General features: G+C 42.5%; 1 protein-coding gene and 1 non-coding gene across 2 annotated transcripts in view; one reads left to right on the top strand and one right to left on the bottom strand.

Annotated features, from left to right (window-relative positions):
- The window catches only part of LOC122405506 (sestrin-1), a 214,972-nt gene that overhangs the window by 28,456 nt on the left and 165,628 nt on the right, over positions 1 to 20,888 (bottom strand). The gene's annotated exons all lie outside the window — the stretch shown is intronic.
- Positions 20,493 to 20,565, top strand: Trnaa-agc. The gene has a single exon. It is a non-coding gene; the product is annotated as a tRNA-Ala (tRNA).

Genomic DNA, 20,888 nt, shown 5'->3' with positions numbered 1-20,888 from the left:
GTGAATTCGCGCGGAGACGAAATCGGGACCCACGGTTTTCGAAAACCCGTCCACGGAATTTCGATTCCGAATCAAATTGCTTTTTTTCTTTTTGGTCGAATGCTCGAGAGGTGGAGGGGAGGCCAATATATTCGCGATGCTCGTATCTGGAGAGCAACTTGTGTACCTGGCAGAGTACAAGGCCGTGAAATGAGTCGAGTGTAGCGCTTATCTTGTTTTCGATAGGACTTCGAGGACGCCTGACGCACTCCCGGTTCTACAAAGATCGAATTCCACCCTCGCTTCGGTGAGAAAGAATCGAAATAAACTTCGACTCGACGTAGAATATTTATCGTATCCCTAAAATGATAATTGTTAAGCTCAACGTAGTTGAGATAAAAATATATTTGCTAACTGCTTTTTGAAGGAAGTCGTCTATAACTTAATTAAAAAATTATTAGCACAGAAAAATGCTTCAGATAAAATAATTTCAAAATCACGTGGGACTTAATAATTCTCAAATGGAAGAGACATCGAGGAATCGAGTTGATTAATATTGTTTTCCAGTAAAAAGAAAGGGGGAAAAAATCTAATTCGATCCTCGGAGCGATGAGTCACGTATCGCGTGTTCTCGATGTGACATATCGATACTGATATCGGTGCGAACCGAGTATATTCAAGGTCGCTGGATAAAATCCGATAATGCCGTCCCAGGCTCGAGGCACTCCACGGCGAGGAGCATCTGGCAAGTCGAAAAAAGGTGACAAACGAGAAGAGAAAGCAAACTATGTTGGGAAATATGGGGTTACGGATGGCGCGTAGAGCCACGAGAAAAAAGGGAGAGAATGACGTTAGGACGTGGAACAAAGGAACATTGAGAGTTCGATGCTCCTTTCTTATCAGCGACTGATAGAGAGCCAAGAAGCGAACCCTCATTGGTCTGCCCGACCTCTACGTCACCGTATCGATTGTCGGTGCGCCATGTGACATACTACTCTCTCTTTCACTCTGACTCCGCGATGTCCTCTTTCGTTCCGACACTAAGTTGCCCTTCTCTTCGATGTATTTCCCCATCTTGTCGCTCGTGTGGCCCAGTGTCCCATTCGAGAACGCGGGGGACAAAGGTCGCCTTCAGAGTTGGATTCGTGATATTCGACGGACTTTGAACTTAAGGGTCACCAAACATTTGGACCTTTTGGGATTTGTTATTAAAAACACGAAAGTTAAGAATCGAAAAGATAAGAACCCGGTAAGCTGGACTCGATCGAAGGTTGGTCGTAACGAAAGTGTACTTCGATCCTGAATTATGAACTTACCGAATCCCGAGTATCGTGAGTAACCAGCGCACGATCAATCAACCGCCTCGTCGGAGCTAGAAGCCGAGTAACGAGGATCGAGGCACGCGAACGACTGGCAAATGAGCGTCAAATTCGATTAAACCGACCGGGTGGTAGTTCGAGACTATATGCTATTCAAACCTGTTGCAGTGTTCGCTCCCAATAGTTTCCCCCTCTCCTTTTCTGACTCTGTTCCGGGAGCTATACTATTTCAAAACCCCACAAACACCAGACTCTGACTCGCATCTCGTGCTTCAAATTCGATGGGGAAGATCATTAATAAGAAATTGTATATTAAATGGAACTCATAGACTCTGGAACTAAATCTGATCGTCGTGCAAGCGTCGAGAAGCTATCCAATTCTACGGGAAATTGGGGGAGGTCTAAACAGAAGGCGTCGAGAAAGAGGAAGCCAGATTTGCCCGATCGAGGACAGTGTTACGAGCGTCGCAGCAAGAGCTCATCCGTGGAAAAAAACCGGTCACCGGAGTAGCACCATAAACAATGACTTTCTAACCAGGATGGACCCGACAGCGAGGGTCCGAGATGAGGATTGTACACCTCGAGGACCGCTGATAGGCTCCGGGATGCTGCAGAGTCGGCGTATAACGGGCCTTGGGTGAAGTATGGTCCGGGTCGTAGGGGATAAAAACGTCGAAAACAGGCGTTCGATCCAGCGTTTAACCCTTCGCGTATTTGCTCTACCGATAGACGCCATTAGACCCAACCGTAATCTAGTTAATACTACACTGTGAAATCGTGTGCCCCGACAGACGATAGATAGGCAACGAATAGCTTCGAATTTCAATGAAATACATTCACTATTGTAGGAGTTGTGGTCGTTTGAATATTGGATCACATTTATGGGATTTTTCTCACTTTACGGGCTTGAGAAACAACTTTTCGAATGGTGTTGGAATTTCTAAATATTGTCCACCAAAATACGCGTTGTTTGCCTTTTGAGACATCAAAATTCTCCAATCCGTTCAGAAGTTATGATGTTTTAAACATGGAATTTCAGGAGAATCATTCATTCATGATCAATTTTTTTTCTAGAAAACGCGTAGGATTATGGGGGTATGTCTATTCACCAAAAATGATTGTAATTGACCCTTGCAACCAAAAATAATTTTTCTAGAATGATTTTAAATTTTTTAATTTCGTCTAAAAATTTGTCCACGTACTCGAATTTTTTTCTCGAAACTGCGTAGGATTACGAGGGTATATCTATTCACCAAAAATAATTTTAATTAACCCCTGCAGGTGAAAATAATTTTTCCAGAACGATTTGAAATTTTTTTTTTCACCGAAAAATATCAGCACCAAAAATTGTGATTAATCTCCGTAATCTCCGAATGATCAGTTTGGTATAGCAATCAGATTGAGCCACGAAAGTCCATAAGGTGAAAGGTCTAATCGTATACTTCGTCTGTGGTCCTCCAAGCGAAAGAATCAACTTTTGTCTAGGAAAAGAGGTTTCAAGAACGAAAGTCCCCTCTCTTTCGATTCCCTTTCTATTTTCGTCGAATGCCACGGCACTCTGAGCATTCGAACCGCTTAACCGAGACAGCAAGAAGCGGAAGAAGTTCCCCTCGGCCAGGCAACTGGGCAAAGATCTCCCGAATCGATTCTTTCGTTACACCCGAACCTCGATCACGAATTTACGATCGTAATAAAAGCGCAAATATCGCGGGTATCCGGCGAGCGCTTACCTCGAGCACCCGATAGACCTCGAAACGCCACGGAGTCGACGGGTCGAAGGGGATAAAGACGTCGAAAACAGGCGGGAACTGGGTGACGCCGGGCGTTCGATCTCGCGTTTAACCTTTCGCGTGTTTGCCTCGCCGATCGACGACATTAACGACCGATAAGAGACCCGGCAACGTTCGAACGTCTCGAGTAGGGAAACGGCGTTCCCGCGCGACGTCACGGAACAACTTTAAAGTCAACAACAACGTCGCGAGACGACAAATATTTTTCAGCCCGGTTATTGGAAACCTGTCACCTGAATGTTTGATCAGCCTCGAGCGTGCGTTAATCTCGTGAGTCAAGAAAAACAATCGTTGAAAATCCTTCGCCGGGGCTATCGAGCCACGGTGACTCACTCCTGAATCGAGAAACGAAAAACTCGCGCTACGTCTATTAGCCAATCCGCGAGCGCAATATCGAACGGGGTACTCCAACGAAATATAACGAAGATAAACCTCCAACGGGACCGTGATGTTTGCCCGACCAACGCGATCGACGACGTGTTTACCGGTGGCGGATTGCGTTAAAATTTTAACATTTACATAAGATCCCCGTGCGACGATAAGCTCCGACGAACCTGTGTACGCGTGTGTGTGTAGAAATATATGTGCACAAACAGCAGAATACATACGACGTTTGACCCGAATTGCGCAACGCCCGATCGTTAATGGCCGATAAAACCTAACCCTTTTGGGAGACACGGTCAAACAGAGATTCAATGGATCTGAGATCTGAAATTCTTCCATATTGGAATGTTTTGTCAAGTTTTCATCGCGTTCCTCTCGTAAAATAATTTTCATGTTGACGATTACCTTAAAATACGATTTTTCTTTTAATTAAACAATGTATTCATGCCATTGCATCAAACAAATTCAACATAAGTTCTTAAAAAATAATATTTACGCGTTCTGCAATTTTAACTATGAAATCTGACATCCGTAAAATTGATGGCTTCCGTAAATCTAGTGTTAAGCTACTAAGTCCGTTTTCAAACTTTATTTTTACTGTTTTGATGGAAAAAGTGTGTTCACAGTTACTTTTTTGCGATCATTATATCTATCTTTGTGGATACGAGTTTGCAAGAGGCAGAAGAAATAATAGGAATACATTACGATATTTCAATAATGATATTCGCGCACTGACGATTCAAATGATCCTAACTGGGGGAAAATCAACGGAATAAAGTACAGACTAGGTCATAAAAATGTAAAGGGTGAGCCGCCAGAAACGGAATGGCTAACTTTCTCCTGCTCTGGCTTTCGTTCGAATCGTAAACAAGGTTTAAATTATTCGTGGTTCGAGGAGGCGCACCGAAGTCGATGTTTTCAAAGATTAAAAACTACTCGTTGCCTGTTTTATTGCAATTTTGCACCACTAACAAGCTGCCTACGTAAAATATTATTCGCGGATTTTAACTGCTTTCAAGTGATAGAGGATCTAAAAATCGGTAACGCTTTCTTGTTTCGCTTTTTCAATATTTGCAAACAATTACGAAAAATAATGTTTCTTTTTCTCCATTCGTTAAACGAAAACTGGAGAAGAAAACGCGTGATAGATCTGCACCGAGTCATGTGAAAACGCACTGTACGGCAAATGCGAATGTTTCACAATTTAATCTAAATATATTTTTTAAAAATTCCTCCGGTATATGCTCCTTCTTTTATTTTTCTCTCTCATGTTAGTCACCAAACATGCTTTCACTTGTTTATCTGGCGACTGTGTTGCTCGAGTTAACTCGGGCGCGGCAGTTAAGTGGTTAATGTACCTTCGTGGGCAGATAGAGAACCGAACAATGTTTGAATTGTGCTCGCTAGTTTCCACGATGATCAATTGTTTACGGGATAATTAATAACGAAGGTTTGTATTTGCGACAGTTCAACAGAAAAACGTCTGTAATTACTGAATTTGTATACATAATAAAAGAATAACGATTCAAAAGAGGGATTTCTTTCGTTACTATTATATGAATCAGTGATAAAATATTTTACTCGAGTGTAGTTGTAATATTCCTACTATATCTCATTATTATTATTATGCAATTTTAATGTATATCCTGCAAGAATTTATGCTGTTTTTGTCGTACCACCCTGTGTGCCTAACCCTCGACCAAAATAGTCCAGCAAAGGGTCGTACGCCACCGATCATAGTAGTCATCTACCTGAAACTTCGTCCATTCTATTTCCAGTCTGTTGTTGAACTTTGGCTGAGGCGCAAAGACGCCAATTTTTACGATGCTGTTGTGCTACATAGTTTCGCAACAAACTCAACGCCGATGAAAGCGAAGTTTCATGTATAGTTGCACGACGGTATTTAACATCCAACGAGTATTCTATTCACGAGCATTTCACATTGGAAGTTCGAGTCGGACAAAACGGGGGTACTTTCCCCTTTCTTCCTTTCGTTGACCGTCGAAAATTTTCATCGTAAAAAAAAACGTTCGACTCGTACAGTGGCAACAGTAACGTGTTCAGCAAAGTTCGATGCACGAGAAAAAAGAATGTTACGGATGGTCCCGAGCGAGAAAAGAGCCGGACTTATGATCCAGGAACGGGTAACCCTACCTGTGGATAACCACAGTGTTGCGTCAGCCGTCGAAAGACCGAACCAGCGGCGGGGAGCAACAAAAATCGGCCAGGTTCAACGGAGCGAGGACCGAAAAATAAAAAACATAAACGAACCCGGGTCTCATTGAGAGGTGGTTCCGCGTGTCGTTGGCGCTGACACGAGAGGAAGCAAGAAAACCTGGCAGCCTCGTACGGGCCTGGACCCGGTTCCCCGAGGTCTTCGAGAAGCGAAGGCGGCCTATGACCGCGCGTAACAACATTAAGAACCAGAACCCAGATCTCCAGAACCGGTTTCGCGCTTGGAAAACAATTTTACGATCTCGGGGGAGCCTGGAGCGGGGGAAAAGGGGCGCGAGAGAGAAGGAAACACACGGAGGAGGATGGGAAAAAGGAAAGAATCGACGGAGGAGAGCGTGTCTCAACGAGCCATCCATGCCCGGATGGGAACACACGTACGTACGTACGTACGTGTATGCTCGTCAGCCTCGAACGGAGGCAGAGAGACAGAGTTGGGTGAAAAGATAAAAAAAAAAAAAATGATGGGGGGAAATATAAAACAGCACAGGGCACGCGGATAAAAATAATTCAAAGCGATCTCCCGGTTAACTCCGCGTATCCAATTTGCGCGCGACTTCAAAGGCGCTGGGAGGATCTCCAGCCGCGAAGATAATAAACAGAGACTTCTCGATCCCGCGACGGAATCGAGGCTTCGAGCTACCGTTGCACGCTACGCGGCATTGCGTAACCGTCCCGCGGACAAAAGAAAAAAAAACATTGGAAATGCAAAACTACGATCTACGTGTACCGCAAACTTGTCTCCGTAACGAATCACCGTTCGAGCGCCGACCAGCGGCTCCGATGACGCCTTTATCCTACGGATCGGCCATGTCAAAATCATTTTGTCCCGGTGACCAATTTACACTCTGCTACCGTGCTGCTCACCGCAGGCGTTAGATTATTTTACAACGATCCGAAACGTTGCGGCTACGCCAGTCGTCGATTAAGATTTTCAACCATTGCGGGAGTGTTTTAAAAAATTCATTGAATATAGAAAGCTACGTTATTCGGAGAAATTGTAAATCGTGACTAATATTTCCAACTTTTCATTTAGTCGAGCTAGGAACCACCGCAAAATTAGTCCACCCTATACCCTCTTTTAACGATCCCCTATATTCTATACACACCCCGAATTTATATACAAATTGGATCCAACGTCGCTGACGTAAATCGAGGTAAACATAATGCTCACGTATATAGACAGATATATTAGCACTGTATCGGATTAAGAGATGATAATAATATATTAAAACAAGCGACGAGCGAAGGAAAAATTTCGGTTCCATGGCTAAGAATAAAACTGAAGTAAACGTATAATGCAGAAATGTTTTATTAAAATGTAGCAGAAAAATGTGACTCGCTAAGAGGACGATAAAAATTTTACTATTCCGTTAGGGAACGTTTGCAGGCACGTTCTAACAGCCACGAAGCAAAAATCGTAAAACGAAACGTGCATCTCTGTATTATTCATTCGAAAATACTTTTTGGCATTTTGAAAATCGTAAACTGTGCTACTTCGCGAGCCAGGCCGCGACCAAACGTAAATTACTACTAACGCGTGCAATTTGCGTTGGTATCAGAATGTTTCAAAACAGTAAACATAGGGTGTATTAACGGAAACTATAAACATCGTTCAACTATTCTTGTACCAAATACTCTAAGAATAAGATCGTTGTTGCTTCCTTTGCATTCCGCAGTCTCGTGGTAAGTGTTTAATAACAAAATTCGTGAACCCGCGTTTACGTAACATTTTCGTCTTATTTTTAGTCGCGGACGGGCCACCGTGTAAAAAGAGAGTTACGGCGCGTGTACTACGAATATCCAGATAATTAATCGGTCCGCAACATATTCGAATTACGTAACACACCGAGCGTCGAGGCTATATTTGACTAGTATTCGAATCACCGAGAGCTTCTCGAACGTTCCGACGCGGAGAAATTGTACACGTTGTTACAGTTATCGAGCATTCGATTATCATGCGTACGCCACAGTCTAGGAATTCGACGGGTAAACGCTCGACGAGCGATAAGTCCGTGAATACGTAAAACTCGAATCGAATCTATTCCAACGAGTGAACTTTGATATTCAAACGTGCCCGTTTCCCGGGCTTATCTACCGACACCACTAACGGCAGAAATTATTAACAAAGTATCCGGGCGTGCTGCTCCGTGGACAAACAGAAATTATGCATCCGCGATAAGACGCCGCGTAACTTGGATTCGCGGAACGAAGAATCGTAGAGGCAGTGGCTCTTAACCTTTTTAAACTCTCGACACAGATTAGAGGATTCCCAATCTTTATGGACTTCACGGATAAATAACGCGCCGTTCCGAGAGAAAGTTGCTCCAGGGTTCCAATCATTTTGTTCTGGGTTAGCAAAAAAATTCCTCTTCGGAAGGAATACGAGAAACTAACATGATGGAGCGTAGGAAGTTATTAATCATACGTGGATGATAATGGTTGGCCATGGAAAGCAGGAAACAGATGTCGAGGAAGCTTGTTCGATAATATTTTTCGGCAGAAAATGTAAACAAAATATTGTCGTGGAAGTTACTTCATCGAAATCAATTTTTTAATTATTACATAGATGTAATAAGAATATTTGGAATTAGGTCAAATTGTCTTACAATAACTGCTACAATTATGATATTTGCTAACGAGTTCATCATTGTACGAAGACTTAAAATTGTGTCTTTTTTCATAGTCTTGATACACCGGGAGGCAATTTAATTATATTTTGATACGTCAGCAACGCTGTTCTACTTCGTAGGTGTAAGGTAAGACGTATATTTATGACACACTGCCACTTTGTGCCGCCGTTGTTCATTGATAATTTACGAGTCTATTTTTGTTTCCTTGTGCATTCTTGATTGTTACTTGTTCTAACATTGTTGAGTAATAGTGCGTTCCATATGATATAGTGGATGTATTTTTAGTAGCTTCAAACTATATCGTAATATGAACATATATGTAGAAATATATTCGTTGTGTTTAATATAAAATGTGTTTAGTATAAAATACCAAAAATTCACCCATTTATACGTCGTAAATTTTACATAAAGTTACAGTATTGGTCCTCGAATAAAAACTAAAAAATTGTAAAAGCAAACGATTTCTGATAGAACATTCGAACAGGGAACAATCAAGGATCTACATAAGACACAATAGACGAAGTTAGATTTGTTGTGAAACATCTACGGAAACGTTGTAAGGATAAGCCACGTGTTGTTATGCGGCATCGCCAATATAGTATCTGGCTTATACAAGTAACGGCGATAAGAAGATGACGTCCAGGACTACTCTGCAAGATATAAAAATGATTGAATATGCGGAGCTGAAATTAGCAACGTTGTCCCACGCGCTGCTCGCGTGAACGATGCTGAACACGCGCGTTGGTCGTTATGGAAAAATATAGAGTTTCGTTTATTCAGGTAGCCGAGATAAGAAGCCATCCAACGTGCTGCTTCGCGACCAACAGACGCGGCAACAAAATTCTCACAAAAGGCGTCGGATATTAGCGCGATCCCTTCTGCAGTCGCAGTGCTTAAAATTAACCCCTTGACGCATAGAAAATTCGTGGCTAATGCAAATCACTAAACCTTGACACAGTTATTGTCTCGCGAACGAGTCATCTTTTGGGGTGCAATAATAGAATTATAAAACAGCACGGACTTCGTACATATATTTACAAACAAGGCAGAATTGGTCAGTGGGTTCTCTTCGAGTATATAATTTTGAAAGTGATCGAAACTTTTTCAATTAGGAATTTAATTTCTACAGTTTCTGTTCGATATAATCGAATAATGTAAATTTAAATTTGGATTATTTAACCGTGAGCAAATAATGGCAACGTGATTTATAGGTAAACTACATAGATTTGGGTGAATGTACAGCATGATGAAACGCGTCAATAAAATTGGCAAAGGCACCCAGGGCCGACGCAAGCAAAGGAGGGGTGGAATCTGACGCAAGAACGGGTGGCTTCTTCGTGGCATCCCTCGCTTTACCTGCTAGAGGAAAACGTTTGCGGTCTGGGGGCTGCTCGAATGATGAAACCCCGCTTCGATATTCACGAGACCGATTAAAACACGCACGGAAATAGACGCCAGGAATATGCCAGAACCGTGGCTAACCCGACGACGACCGTGTCTTACAAAGTATCGAAAACGAGGGGTGGGAGTTACGGACAAAGAATCGTTTTTCTATTAAAACTGCAAATCGTATCCGCTTTCGTTACGAAGAACGAGCTTTTTAGATTAGTATTAACCTCTCGAGGCATTAGGGCGATGTATCATCCCCGGTGGTTCTTAACCTTTGTAGAAGATTCCTAATCTTTCTGGGTTCACGACACGGCGTAGGGGGAAATACTTGGCTGTTCTAAGTCATGAATATGTGTATTAATACAATGGAAAGTTATTTCGAGCATCAACGTGCCAATATTATTTATAAAAAAAAAATTTAGTTACGATCGAATATACTGTAGAGATGGAACTATAAATAAGTGTAATGTAAATTATTTGATATACTTAAAAGGTACAAGTTTGATGTACTTGTTGCCAACTTTGCGACACCCGGTAATTAAGAATCGAAAATATTTGAAATTGGCGCTCTTTTGTCGTAAAAAGTAATGCTTTAACAATTTATATCGATCGTGAATCGAATCTGGAAAAGCAACAGTCACCGGTAGCTGCTCGTCCGCGTGCATTCGATTATCGATGTTTTTTTTTTTTTATCGAAGTAAAAGGAACGAACGCAACACGAGTGTAACGAAACGAAAGGAGCGGCGATATCGTAGCGGTAAAAATGAGACGAGGCTGAATATTAAAGAACGCGTACCGGCGACACGCGTTCAGAAAATCAGAATTAATTCAACCGTACGCGTTTAGAATGATCGTTTGACCGTTCGAAGCGAGCGTCGAGGTCGCGATGCTTTTCGACTCTTTCTATCCGATGTCGCATCTTTGTAACCTCGTATCGCACTCTATTTCTGCTCCAAGAGTCGTAAGGTCTCGGTGACTTGTCCCGATGCGCCGGTCGCATGCGTGTAGCGATCGAGAAAAAAAAAAATTAATGATCGTTGACCCTCTATCCTCGACTCGTATTATATATTTTCGTCGAAAATAAAGTAGTCAATTCTGAGAGAGATTTGATAATAGCTACGAAAATATATACGATCTCGGTGTCACGGTGGAGCGTAAAGGGTCAACGACTGTGATCGCGAGAGATGCTGTGGAAAAGACCGAAAAGCTGGTCGATCCACCACCGGCTCGCTGTTACCAAGCGAACGAAAAAGTAGACGAAATGGCGAGCAGCGACGAGCGCGTTCGTCGAAAGCGACAGCACCGACACCTCGGTCGGGCGGTAACGATTTAAAGAGTAAAAAAAAAAAAGAATGATGCAACTCACGTCATTTCCAATCTGACCCATGCTGGCGGCACCACCACAATAAGCGATCGTATCCGCCTTCGGGTAAGACTCGGTCACGTTAGCCACAGGAATTTTGGACGATTTTAATAAATACACTATGTATATAAAGATATTATAACACGAAAGACTCCGGTAGACGCGTGCGTGAGCGTATACAAGTACGAATAGAAAAAAAAAAACAAATACTCTGTCCCCCTCGGTGGTCTCTTTAAACGCTCGAAAGCTTTTTTATCGTAGAAAAAGAATTAAGAAACTACGTTGGACCGGTTCTGCTCCGTGTCCCTCGTGACAATTGTAAAAAAAAAAAGAAGAAAGAAACAGATTTCTTCACCGACAAATTTTGACAGTGGGTTTCCCTTTGAGATTGGACGTCCGTGAGTTGTCACACTCGAGGAACACCGGCGTGAAATTACCAGTCATAATAAATATCACAGAAATATTGCTCGTACCCTGTTGACGCGGGGTACTTGGCGACAGGCTCGACTTTTCGTACGCTTCTGACTAAATATTACTCCCCGTACGACAGAAGTTAACGAACATGTAAAATAAAATAAAATAAAATAAAGAAGACAGAGGCTAGAGATCGTTCACTACACCGACACTCAACTGGGAAAAGCACAAGAATCAGGTTACACTGGACATTACGTGCAGGGGGGTAGATGGTACGATGAACGATGTGTACGAAAAGAGAGCCGGTTGCTAACTGACGATAACCGATGCTTCGATAGCCGAGCAGAGCTGCGATCATCTGGTCGACGCCGCCTGGTGGGAGGCGAACAGCTGGTGGGGGAACACGCCGGTACTTCGGGTCTCCGATTGGTCGACAGTGCCGTAGCAACACGGGGCGTCGTGATCGCGTCGACGCGACAAAATTATGACAAAGCTACCTGAAAACGAACCCTTTTCCTCCCGCATTAGTTCTTATTGACCGTGACGTTTCGGGAACGGGTCGTTCGACGTCCGATGTAATTATCGATGTAGGTTCCGCGAACGTGAAAGAGCAACGGAGGTGGTCGCCAACGCGAGAGAGGATAGATACGTGGCTGGTGCACGCAGGCAGCCGGCTTGATCAGCTGATGCCTTAGCAACAGGAGTACGAACCGTGCTAAAAATATCAATCCCATCTGATTACCGGTAGGATGCAACCCGTAACACGTTATGCTGGTAAAAGTGAACGAGGAGTACCGGCTCCGTCGTATTTCCCTCGACTTTTCGCCGCGAAAAGCGCTCGAGGGGAAAGTAAAAATCGTTGGGTTCGCGTTAGTACTATTATTAATGGCGTGGCAAATGGTAGTCATCCCCTGAATTAATTAAAATTACTCGTAACGCGAGTCTTACGGATACCCTGCATATGACTCTTTTTTTTCACTCGTTCGATAGTGGAAAAAGTAATAGAATACATTTTATTAATCGTTGGCAGGAGCTGCTGTTTACTCTCGTCTTAACCCCTTGACGTACGATTTAATTTCAAATAATTTGTCGAACGTGCAGTATTTAATTTTGAAAATGTGAAAATGCGTTGTTTTTAATATATAAGACTCGTCATTGCACAGCAAGGGGTTGATTAAATATAATATAGCTTGCCTGACGACGAATAATTATGATAAATACCTGTGATGAGAAATTTCTTTGAGAATTAGTCGTGGATTCGTCCGTTTTCGCGACTTACCTGAAACAAAAAAGAGAAATCGTGTTAGTTGAATCATGGACAGGGATCTTTTTAATATACTGTTTCACAAAAAGTGCATACAGTCTTGAATCAATAAATATATTTACGAGAAAGAAAATATGACAAACGACAGTCGCGGATGGACGATCGTTGGGGCTATTTTTCATAGCTGTCACGCGCGCTAATCCTTCATTGATATCATCAAATATTGTGCATTAATCTGTGCAACCAGACGACTAAGAGCCCGAACGAAACGTTTTAACGTTCGTTGTTAAAGAGTCGTATCTATGCGCGAGGTAAAGAATATTAGCAAGATAAACGAATCGGACGATTTTCAGCGTGAGTCATCGCCGTTACCCCTGCAATGGCATATTTACGTGATTTTTTTGCACTTTCGACGATCGAAGATCGCCTCGATTGCGTTATCGGATCACGCGATTCGTACTCGAAAGAAAAAAACATTTCGAAGCAAACCTAATCTCTGCTGCTTTTTCGCCAGCGAGGAAAAGACGAGCCAAGCAATCTCGCTCTGCATAATCGAAGAGCCGTGGATTTCTTTGACGGCGAGACGTTCGCGTTGTTTATCAGCGTTAATGAAAAGCCTGTTCCTAAGAGCGGGAAGGGACATCGTCGCGATGGGTGTGTATGCAAGAACGCCGTGATTCGCGAATGTTCATCGCGGCGAGCGTTCGTCGTGACTGTTCGGATCAATGAAACCCCGGGCCTCTTTGTAACGAGGGGAGAGATGATGAAGAGCCATTCAGAGCCTTTAAGGTTCTTTTTTTTTTTCTTCCAAGGACAACGCGAAATAAAGCCTCGGAAGGAAGCAAGTAAGGGCTCTCCCCCTTTCATTTCCGCGAAACACCGACCAACCTTTGTCGCGGCCACGAACAGCGTCAGGAATAACGTGCCGCGAGATTTTTGCTGTTCGCCATAAACCGAGAAGACGGAACCACCCTCCGCGATGACCCTATCCCTGTTTAAAAGAAACTCCAACCTCCGAGGAACTGCTATTTGCATTATTTTAAGGAGCCCTCCCGGCGTTGGAGTTCGCTATTTGTCGTTAATCCATTAAGGGGATTTGCGGATCCAACAAAAACGGAGTTTTCCAACCAAACTCTCGCAATAGTTAAACGAATCCGAAATGACTTCGATTCTACCGGTGCTCGTATTTATTCGACCACATCTGCTCCTTTATTGTTTATTCTTATGCAAATTTTAGGCCCCTACAAGTGACTTGGACTGTATGGTTCTGTGATTGGGCCTGATCTAGAGATTTTTTTCTCCTTAATAGGGAAATGTTCGCGAGCCGGGATTTCCCAAGCGGGGAAATACCTGGACTACGATCGATACATCGACCCGAGGTTAACGAGCTAGGAAAACTCGCTGCAACGTTACGTTTTTTGCTCATTGTTCCAGCGATCGTATCGATTTCGCGTTACTTAAAGGCCTAGATCTTGGGGAAAAAAGCGATTCATCGGAAATTTCTCTCCACTTTTCTTGATAATTATTTCTTAGTACTCGATAGTTCAATGGAGCATTTATTATGGAATAATATTCCTAGTGTCAACGACACTATTCAAAGATTCACAAGTATCAATGTTCATTTATTGTAAGCGTTTTAATTTATGCTAACGTAAATCGTTAGACTGGATCTTGACCTCTACACTACTCCATGGTGCAAGTATAATGCATACAGTTCAGTACTTCCGTTTAAAAAAATATCGATGATCTTGAAATCTCGTGAAATACGACTGGAAAATATCGAACCTATCCGAACGTTTTGCTCGACCGAATAAACAGCGTCGATACATTTTCCTATCGTTGAAAACGAGTGATATATTTAGGGTGATCAAGTTAAGTGGAACATTATGCATATATAGCAGCCTCCCGCTTAACCGAGTTCCCCTATGAGACCGGACCTCTGGCCGGATAACCGAATGACCGGTTAATTGGAAAATCTAAACCAATTATCATTTATCGATCGTCACCGAAGAAAACACACAAATCCACAACGTTAAATATCTAAATATTTGTACAATATTCCTTCGCGATAGAAACGGTAATCTTTAATCGCGTTTATAAAACAAAATCACGTCACCTTTTTATCAAACAACGATATATATCAATTTGATACGAATTATCTTGCAACGACAAGTCGACGCGATAAACATATTTAATCGGACAAAAGCGAATCGCGAATGTTTCTCGATTGTTCTCGTCTCGACGGGAGCTCGTAAACCGGAAGTCCATCGCGCGTACGCGGACAATTTCCTGGATAATTACCCTTTCGATCCGCGGGGACGAAACTCGTATTATCCGGCTCGAGGAAAAAGTTTGACGACCCCCGGTCCGGTCAATCGAGTTCCACGAAGGCGGAACGGTTCTCTCTTCACGTGCAGCGGTCACGAGAAGAGCCCGGCGAGAAGTTTCTATTATTTCGTATTCCCGGGAGCGGGCATTTGGGCGAGGTTAGTATTGGAAGCGCAAAGAGGTCAATGCTCGGGAAAGCGCCTCTCGTTACGGCACTGCCATACGATATTATAGGTCCCGTCGCTCGGAAATCCCCCACCCTCTTCTTCATCCCCACTCCCGTACGTTTTCCACTTTTTCCCCTTTACCCGTCTTCCTCCCCTCCGACGCTCTCTCGTTCCGTCCCTTTCTCTTATTCGCTCCGTTCTCCGTGATCGGAGATGGACTACCGGATTAAAAATTTCAAGCAACGAACAAAGGACAAACAATTATCAACCTACCATGTCGAAGGAATCGATTATACGGCTTTCCAAGCCTCGATGATCGAGGGTAATTTATAACTATTGTATTTTGATCCTGTCAAAATCTCCAACATAATCAAAATCTGAAAATGCACTTCGTTGCACAAATTTTGCAGTAACAATTGTAAAAACGTGTGATCGAGAAGTCCACGAAGACTGTCTTTCTTCGATGCTGATTTCCATTTACAACCCATTATTTCGACATCGTTCAAAGACAAATCGTCGTTTCCGAAGGGAGCTTGCATTCCAACAAAATTGTTCCTTTTCACGATGAAGAAAAACGAAATTACTTTCTGAACAACCCAATACAATTGCACAGAATGAAAAAAAATTCTTTACAAACAACCCTCAAAGTGTCAACAGTAAAAATAATGAGAATATCGGCTGATTAAAAATACAATTAACGTCTCCGTTGATAAGAAAACGAGACTACTTTCCGAACGACCCAATATATTAATTACGATCAGCTTCGAACGAAAGAAGAACCAGTATTTTTAAAATGTTGATGGAAACCCCCTACCCCTTGCTGCCACTGACGGCAACACATTTAAATTCGAACAAAGCAGCTAACGTCGGGGGGTTAAGAAGCAATCGATTTCGTACGACCCTTGCCCGTTGCTCGTCAAACAAAACTTGGACCTTGAATCGGCACAATAAAATACTCGACAACTGCGGATCGAATCGCTGTACCTTTTATTCGTAATCCATTATTCGAGGAAAATTCTGCTCGAGCTGGCCCCGTGCGCGCCTTTTATCCGCCTTTCACCCCCCCTGACACTCGTCGCGAGTATCTCTTCCACGTTACGCCGTAACGTACAACACTCTCGGTGGATTAGTTTCGTTCCTCCTTTCTCCGGTTTTCCGTCTTTTTCACCGGGTTTTCCGTACCGTTCCGTCGTTTTCTACTCCGTGGGAGTTGCCTCTGTCTCGTTCCCTGCCTCGCAGTCGGTCACACACGCATTGTGCCGTTATAACGGTGGAGAGAACCGCTCGTTCCGTCTCTCTTCGTCGCGTGTGCACGCTACACGCTATGTACAACGGTCACCCGGTTGGCAGAATCACCGGGAAGTCTCGCTGGTCGTCTGTTGCCACGATCGGGACGGGTTTCGTGCGCTCGAGGATCCTGGAAAACCGCCCCTACCCGCTTCGCGACCCCTCCGCGCTATCTCTCCTCCACCCGGGAAGAGAGGTTAAACCAGACGAGATTACACGACTGGTCTTTTGGGTCAGTAGGATCCCCGAACGCTGGTGTCCGCTGAAACGATTCAATGGTCTCGCCCAAGGAAGGGTGGACCGATAAAAACGAGAATTCGACAAGAAAAACGAGCGACGAGACTCGTTCGATCCTGGATGGCTAACACGTTCTATGCTGGGCACATTAGTAGGATGATATTTTCTATATTTCGTTAAAATCATTCTGGAAAATCTTTTTCCCCTGTCTGAGGATGTCTTCGATATTTTTAAAAATTATAATGAGAGATAGGAATATTGGAACTGTATTTCATACAGTCATAAAGGGTGGTAATAAAAAATATACTGCATATTTTAGTCTTTGGTATTCCTGTGTGTCCTACGTGTTCTTTCCAATTTAGAAGTTAATTTTAAAAATCAAAATTTATATACACATATTATATAGATTTTCACTGTTCAAGAGGGGGTGAGATGCAGATTAAATTTTTCTACTAAACCAACAAATTAAATTGTAACGTGTTACCATAAAAGTCCAGCCTTCTCAAATATAGATACGAGTGCAATGTGTTGAGATTTCGAGTGACGGTCACCAGTGACCACCGACGACGATCGACGCGTCGAACGGGAGAAGTCTGGTGTCGTAGCGGGCTATCGTTTCGCTGTAACGAGGAACAAATTGCGCTGGCCGATCGTCGGTCATCGTACGCCGATTGTGAAACGACCGATCAACTTTATCTGACCGCCGCGAATCCACTCTCGTCACCCCCGATGCCTCCCTCCTCGTCGCGGGTAGCTTTTTCGTAACTCCTCCGGCAATCTTTACGCTGATAACGGGCGTGTATTTTTAGCCTGGTGGATTGAAAATTACGTGGATGGTAGCGACGATCGTCGGGAACGACGATGCACACCTTCCCGGCCACGAGAAGTGAGTCACCATCGCGAAACGACTAAGCCTGATAACGATGCATGCTCGACGAGGTGCGAAAGGGGGTCATGAAACCATTCATAAATATATTAAGTCTACCAGAACTTTCTGATCGTTTACCATAAAATTATTTCAGAAATGTTTTGTAAAAAATCTATCCCTCAAATCACTTTGTAAACATTAAAATTTATTGTTTCCTTTTGCTCTGTCCACCTTATAAATATGCAATGGTGCCTTTATTTTCTAAACATTCTGTTCAATTTATTTTAACTATCAAGCTGCAACGTGATATTTAAGCTTTGCAATTTCCATTCAATTTGGAAAATTTGTATCGACTATGAGTTCTCTATTACCTTTAATTTGTGTTCCTCATATTTACACGACGTGTTTTGAAACACTGTAGGGTGTCTGTTCAATTTATTTTAACTATCAAGCTGCAACATGATATTTAACCTTTGAAACTCCTATTAATATGGAAAATTTGTATCGACTCTCGTTCCCTATTATCCTTAATTTCTGTTCCTGACATTTACACATGTTTTGAAACACAGTAAGATGTCTTTATTTTTTAAATATTCTGTTCAATTTATTTTAACTATCAAGCTGCAACATGATATTTAACCTTTGCAACTCCTATTAAATTTGGAAAATTTGTATCGACTCTCGTTCTCTATTATCTTTAATTTCCGTCCCTGCCATTTATACACGTTTCGAAACACAGTAGGGTATTTCACCTACCAAGTTGCAATATTGAATCTTTGCAATTTTTATTAAATTGATTTTATTCACAAATATTTAAAGAAAACTTCGATCGACTCTGTCTTTCCTTCCCGTTCCTGACATTTACGCGATACGTTTCACAGAACAATCAAGGAGAGAAAAACGAATGTTCTATTATCCCCGATGTCTCCGCATTAGCCTCCGCTAATGGAAGTTCCACGATAATAGAGCATCGACGATAATGGAGCTTCTGCCTACGATAGATATCGCTTCGATGCCGAATGATCTTGCCAAGAATGCCCAAGGAATAAATTTCGAATCTCTATCGAGTCCCCGGAAGAATTTTCGGATCGCTGGGACGATCGATAGCGCGAACGGACGGAACACAAAAGATCGATGCAGAAACGAGCGTGTCCACGCGTGACACAATTCAGAAACGTTCTGCACTTGTTGCGTCAGGCAACCTGTGTACAGACGGTTTCAACCGATCGAAGCTACCTTTGTTCGGGCTATGACTCAAGTTTGCCAACTTCCTGACTTTGCTTCTCGCCCGGTAACGTTATCTGGCCGCCATTATGGCACGCGCAATGGGTCCCCCGCACGTGGCAACGGGATCATCTTCATTCTTTCGCTAATGACGCATCTTTGTAAATGCTTTCGAAACAATAGCGAGGATACTATCGGCCGAATAGGAGCAAAAAACCGAGTGAAAACATAAAACGGTGGGAAGAAAAAAGTGAACAAACGCGAGCGTCCGATGATGTGTACGAACCACGACTCCTATTATGAGCTGGGCTTAAAATAGATCCGTGAATAGAACGAAAACGTTGCTAATAGAACTTGGGGAACAACGAGACAATCGCTTTTCAAACGGTTCTATTCACCTTAAAATTTAGACAGTGCTGGTTTTCATGACTGAAACGCACGTTATTAGAGATCATTAGAGAAGATTAAGACGTACGTTGCACTTATGAGATACTTAAAGACTGTTGAAATTTTGTACATCCTAAATTTCGACACTCTGTTTATAAAAATGTTTGTAATCTAATAATTTAAACTACCAGATTTTGAAAGTTTTTTACGGACTATCAGGAATGGATAAGTTTTTACGTCTCCGATACCGTCGACGTTGACTTCCTGTTTGTCTTGTTTTTATCGAGAATGGATCGGCCTTTCGGAATAAATTTCCTTTCGAAGGAAAGCCGCTTTAGCAACGTTAAAATTACAAATAAATTCTTATTTTGCAGATCCTTGATATTTGCATTCGCGCAAAGTTATGAAATATTCGTAATTGCTGCAGGAAGAGACGCGGACGAGCGTCTTTATTTTTAACCACGCACACGTGGACGTTTTATGATTGAAAAATGACTCATTCCGCGGGTTAATGTACTACGCTATAAATTGCGTCTTGCATATTTATACGCTGCATTCTTTCTACTTAACATTTTTACGGCCTCCCCTGTTCCCTACGATAACAATAAAACGTTATTGCGCTCGGATGATCATTGGCCGAACGAAAAATAAAAGTTAACGTGTATAATTACGATAAAAATATTCCCTCAGCGGCCATATTACTAAATGTAAATATTAGATTGTGTCTTCCGTATCTGTCGGTTGCGTGCCTTTCTATCTGACGTTTCGAAGGCCTGTCCTGTTTATTGTAACAATAACGATGATACATCTTTATTGCGTTCGTTCTCAGATAACGATTGAGCATCGACTAAAAGGAAGAAATAAAACGAGAAAAAGGCCGCGGGAAAAGTGAACGTCGTACGAAAAGAGATTACAACGAGTCTCGTTTCGCGATTACTACGATCTATACGATTCCGCGAGCCGCGTAGCGCTTGGCGAGTTGTTAAGTGCAACGATCTGACACACATAGACGGTGATTCAACCATGAGTAATACAGTGAGATCGACGATAAACGAATTTCATGAAGGACAATAGTTCGATTCTTGGGACGAAGCGGACGCAACCGGTTCGCAATCGGTCGACTGTCAATTAACAGCTTCGAATCGGTTAGAAAACTAACGTTAAGAAATTGGGGCGCGTTATCGTCGCTGCTGCGAAAGTTTCGTGGAAATCCACTCCCTTCTATCTGGGGGCGTAGCTCAGATGGTAGAGCGCTCGCTTAGCATGCGAGAGGTACCGGGATCGATGCCCGGCGCCTCCAAATCCTTTTTTTCCCCTCATTTTTTAACAAACATTAACTTTTCCGTCTCCTCATTACCGTACAAATATCCCTTGAATTTTCTGAGCTTAAATAATTTGCTTTTTTTTTGGTAATAAATTCCTTTTTCTTGTTCAATTAATACTACCCTTTATGTATTTTTATTCTCTTTCTTTTTTTTTGGTAATAAATCCCTTTTCCTTGTTCAATTATTTAATAAGCACTACCCTTTATGTATTTTTATTCTCTTTCTACCTTTAATTATTTCAAACACGTTAACTTGTATGTACTGTAATATTTATGGTAATATCTCGTGAATTAATTTC

Source organism: Colletes gigas, unplaced genomic scaffold, assembly GCF_013123115.1.
Source record: "Colletes gigas isolate AHSC1104 unplaced genomic scaffold, ASM1312311v1 Colletes_gigas_Sc00001, whole genome shotgun sequence".
In the NCBI taxonomy this organism is placed as follows: domain Eukaryota; kingdom Metazoa; phylum Arthropoda; class Insecta; order Hymenoptera; family Colletidae; genus Colletes; species Colletes gigas.
Note: the sequence above shows the minus strand (reverse complement) of the source record. Positions and strands in the feature narration are given on the sequence as shown.